Here is a 5,279-nt window from a genome sequence, read left to right as displayed (position 1 = left end):
ACTTTGAATCATACTTACCAGAGCTAGGGTTTCAGTGAGTTTGGTGCCGACCCGATCGATGGAGTCGAGCAGGTCGGTGTTGTCGATCTGCTTCCCTTTGTAGCGGGGAAGCAGACGACGAGTCATTGGCATGGCTAAAGATGATGCAGGCGTGGTCGGAGCCAGATGTACTATGGTTGGAGCCAGATCCATTGTGGTCAGAGCCGTACCCATCGTGGTTGGAGCCATAGCCGATGCAGGTGAAGCAGTGGTCGGCGCAGACTAAATCCACGCCTCCTTTGTGGTCATGGCGATGAAGTCATCGGAGCCAGTGGTCCAAGTGATCTGGCTGACGGTGAATGTGAGGCCGTTCGGCGTAGCCATGGAGCCAGAGACGATGACCATCTTGTTTGCTTGGAGAGCAGTACGCACACCCCCTACCTGGCGCGCCACAATCGACAAAATATGGTCGGCAGTCTACCTAGGGGTATGCTCAAGGTAGTAGATTGTCGGCAGACAGATGCGCAAGCCACAAACAAGATGGTGATGCAAGACAGACATGAGGTTTTATCTAGGTTCGGCCGCCCAGAAGGCGTAATACCTACGTCCTGCATCTGATTTGTATTGTTGTATGTCAATGAGAGATGTTTTTTAGAGGGATCCCCTGCCCACCTTATATAGTCCGAGGGGGCAGGGTTATAGATCTAGAAACTAATCCTAGCTAGTTACAATTGCCATATGTGGCCGGATAAGGATTCCTATTCTAACCGACCAGGATCTTGCTTGATCGCCAAATCCACCTTGACTCCTTGTGCGGGACTCCGATCAGGTTGGCTGGGCCGCACGTCGTCTTTTGGTGGACCGGACCCATCGATCTGAGCCGGCCCAAGCTTAGCCGTAAGGGTATAGGGGTTAATACCCCCACAAATGTTTTCACACACTTCACATGTTATGTGAGAATCATGAATGTGCATGACTTCTTGCTTCTCATTGGCTCGATCTTCAAGCTTCTTCATCAGCGGGTCCATCTTGGCAGATAGCATGTCTACTTCCTTGAGTTGATGCATACCTCCACCTCTCTTGTGGGTTTGAACATGTTCTTCATTCTAGCCTTGATTGGAGGCCATCTTCTCCACAAGAGTTGTTGCAGTTGGTATGGGGAGTGATAGGAATGCACCTCTAGCAGCAGCATCGATAGTCTCATAGGTACTGTTGGTCAACCCATGGTAGAAAGTCTGCATGAGTAGCCAATTCTCCATCCCATGATGAGGACATTCCACAATGTAATCTTAAAAGCATTCCCATGCCTCTAGAACAGATTCATCATGTTGTTGCTAAAAGCTTGAAATTCTCCCACGCAGAGCATTAGTCTTTCCTGTGGGAAAGAACTTTGCTAGAAAAGCAGTGGAGCAGTTATCCCACATAGTATTTCTATCTTTATTAGCATAGAACCATTGCTTTGTCTTGCCCAAGAGTGATAATGGGAAGAGGTGAAGTAATATGGCATCCTAGGTTACTCCTTTGATGGTGAAAGTGGTACAAACCTCTAGGAAGTGTTGGAGATGTGCACTCATATCTTCATGTGTCTTTCCACAAAACTAGCTTGCTTGCACCATGTTGATGAGAGCTGGCTTGATCTCGAATCCATTGTCTCCAACATTGACTGTTGGTCCAGTATGGATGTTAGCCATAGCTTCAAATTCAGGTGTTAAGCTTCCCCTTATCTGGTTGTCTTCGGACTCTAAAGTTAAAACTTTCTTGAGTTTAGCCTTAGTCCTTTTAAGTAATGCTTCTAGATCTTCAACATAGTTCATTGGAAGGTCAAAACCGGTCATACATTACCCTACATAAGATATAAAAGTAGACAAAAGAAGGGTAATCCTGTTTGAGTAGAGGTCAATGGTTATATCGATCACATCAATAAGTATAAGTTTATCAATACTTCCTTTACCTAGCTACCTTCCCCGGCAACGGCGCCAAAAATACATGTTGACATTTCTTAGCGTCACTACTAAGAACAGAGTTTCAAATCTAGTCCCTAGCAATAGCGCCACAAATGTTGTTGGTATTTATTAACGTGTCACTTGTTTTTAAATAGCCACCTATTATAAACCTATATCTCCCAATTTTACTAGGTTGTCATCCCTAGTGATGATATCAGAGATACTTGTTGGTACTACATAGCATTACTACTAGAATAATATTAAGCAGTTCTTTATTAATTATGTGACCAAGAAGAATAGATATAATATCCCTTATGTGTAGATATGACGATGATCTTAGCAATGATTACTAGGTATAATTACACTAATCAATGTATGCTTTGACTTGTAATTAAGAATGAATTAGGAATTATTCCTCTAATATTCTACCTGCCATGCTAGTGCCATAGAAAGGAGTACTCTGAGTGATTTGTTATCATCAATCAATACTTATCAGATATATATTTTATCCTATGACTTACCCCTGTTATGAGTAGAATATTGGTTATGGTTTACTTCTCCTTCAATAGTTTAAGTTATCAATACATGTCCATGCTAGACCTTCCCTATGGTAAAAATATAAATAATGATACCTAGAATACTCTCGGATAAAATGCTACAATGGTATATTATCTGTGCGCTTGTAGATTCCTTTCAATCTACAAGCGCACAGATAATATACCATTGTAGCATTTTATCCGAGAGTATTCTAGGTATCATTATTTATATTTTTACCATAGGGAAGGTCTAGCATGGACATGTATTGATAACTTAAACTATTGAAGGAGAAGTAAACCATAACCAATATTCTACTCATAACAGGGGTAAGTCATAGGATAAAATATATATCTGATAAGTATTGATTGATGATAACAAATCACTCAGAGTACTCCTTTCTATGGCACTAGCATGGCAGGTAGAATATTAGAGGAATAATTCCTAATTCATTCTTAATTACAAGTCAAAGCATACATTGATTAGTGTAATTATACCTAGTAATCATTGCTAAGATCATCGTCATATCTACACATAAGGGATATTACTAAGGAAGATTAAGAATAGGGCTTGCTCTTCTTTCGTAACCGAACCCTACGTGCGCCTATATTCGGAGAGTGGACTACAAAGGACTCAACGGCAGTGCCACATCTATGATCTACCAAATGACCTAGAATATAGGGTGTATACGCAGGTAAACAACGTATAAGCACCACGCTTACATAATGTCGACCACCCACCCATGGATCCTTAGAGTGAGTGCCATATGAACTTATGCATGAATATAACGATAATCCAACTATACTAACCATATAATCAAAGTAGACCATAAACATTATAACAAAGAACATGAATAAGATGAATACTAGTATTGTCATAACAATTGTAACTAGCATATAAAAGTAATGGACATACAAAAGAGAGAGGGGTACAAATATTATACCAAACCACACTCTTGACAAGATCGAGAATCCAAGCGAAGCCTACTTGCCTCCCTCTAGACCTAGCCTAACTAGCTATGCCCTAGAATATGGTGGAGCTCTAAGGATGATTAGGGTTTCTATCTTCTCAAATGACTTATGCCTCCTTAGGGGGGCAGGGGCTGATATATATAGGCTGGAGCATCCAACATGAGCCCTTAGATCAAACCGACTTAAAGGATGGCATAGATGCAATCTAGGAGGCGGTGGAGAACCAAAATAACAACAAGGGTCTCATAGGTGGGCCCTAGGGGCCAGGTGGCTTACAGGTGGGGCCAGCGGTGTCTCGCCCTTTGCTTCGGTGTGGACTCCTCCCAAGTCTTCTAGAGTCTTTTGGTGTTTGTTTTGCTATGGATAAGCACAATTAAATCTAACATGTAGGTCCACCTTGACGGTTTTCTAGATAAACCTTGCAAAAAATATAGATTCACCAAAACTCGTGGAATTTGTTAGTTTAAACCCCTAAACCTTCATTGGTGATTATATTTAGGCCCTTATACATGTTATATTGATGATTTATAATGGTTGTTAACTACCATCAATAGTGTACTCATAGGCAGAGCATCGTATAAGCACCATGCTTACACGAGGCTCGGCTACTTAGCCCAACTAGTAAACTAGTAGGCTAAGCGTTCTTTGAACTAGTACACAAAAGTAATGATAACCTTTAACTAAGCAAGATATATATTCAAAGTAATCATAGCCATGTAGATAGAAATATGATAAATTTATAATAAGTCTTACAAGATGTAGAAATGAAGATACAAGACTTTGCCAAGCCTCCAAGACTAGATCCAGAACTTGAGCATGAGCCCCACTCCACCCTCACTCCCAATCTACTAATCTACTACATTAGAAAGTTCTAGACCTAATCCTCCTAGTGTGTGTTGATCTGAATGAGATATATGAATTAGGGTTTTGGGATGTCTCTAGGGAGGAGGGTAGGGGCTACTATATATAGGGGGTAGCATCAATTCTGGACCCTCGGATCAAACCGACTTAAATCAACGGCGTAGATGTGATCCTTAAGGTGGTGGAGAACCGACATAGTGAGGAGGGGCTGACTGGTGGGACCAGTAGGCCGGCCGACCTGTAGGTGGGGCATGCTGCCCCCCTGTTAGCCTCCTGGCTCGATCTTTAGTGAAGAGTCTTCTGGAGTATTCTAGAGTCTTCCTAAGTTAGTTTTGTCATGGATAAATGTGATTTAATCTGACGATTGTGTCGAACTTGACAGTTTTCTGAATAAATCCTCCAACAAACACAGATTCACCAAAACTTGTGAAATTTATTAGTTTAAACCCCTAGACCTATGTTTGATGATAGAATTAAGTACATATGCAGGATATGTTGATGGTTTATGATTGATGTTAATGACCATCAACAATATGTAAGGTATATAAGTTACTCAAGTAAATCCCATAAGGTGTGGATAATAATTGGAGCAGTTTGGAACAAAACAGCAAGTGGTAGGCATTGATGGAGTGTCCTCCAAGTTTGTGGACCGTCCGATGAATGATAAACTGACAGTATACAGACAGATGGAGAGCAACATAATTCTACCAAAACAATCTACTAGAGGCACCGGAACGTTCTGTCAATGTAAATAGTTACATAGAGACAGTGCAGGACATGCAAGCTAATTTTGTGGAGCATCTGTGGTAGTCGCGGACTGTCCATCTCTAGGCATGATGAAGGAGCACGTGGAAGCCCTTGGACCATGAAGAAATTGCTCAGAGCACATGCACAGCGATGGTGGTGGCGCAGAGGACGATAGCGATGGCTGTTGCTAAAAATTGGAATGATATGACCCATTTTGTCACTATCGGCCTATTTATAGGTCATG

General features: G+C 41.6%; 1 non-coding gene across 1 annotated transcript; it reads left to right on the top strand.

The window, feature by feature from the left end:
• Positions 1-1,236: 1,236 nt before the first annotated feature.
• On the top strand, positions 1,237-1,345 carry LOC136530011 (small nucleolar RNA R71). The gene has a single exon (XR_010777521.1). It is a non-coding gene; the product is annotated as a small nucleolar RNA R71 (small nucleolar RNA).
• The last annotated feature ends 3,934 nt before the right edge of the window (positions 1,346-5,279 follow it).

The sequence above is a fragment of the Miscanthus floridulus genome, chromosome 19 (genome assembly GCF_019320115.1).
Source record: "Miscanthus floridulus cultivar M001 chromosome 19, ASM1932011v1, whole genome shotgun sequence".
NCBI classification, from domain to species: Eukaryota; Viridiplantae; Streptophyta; class Magnoliopsida; order Poales; family Poaceae; genus Miscanthus; species Miscanthus floridulus.
This window is presented reverse-complemented; position numbering and strand designations above follow the sequence as displayed.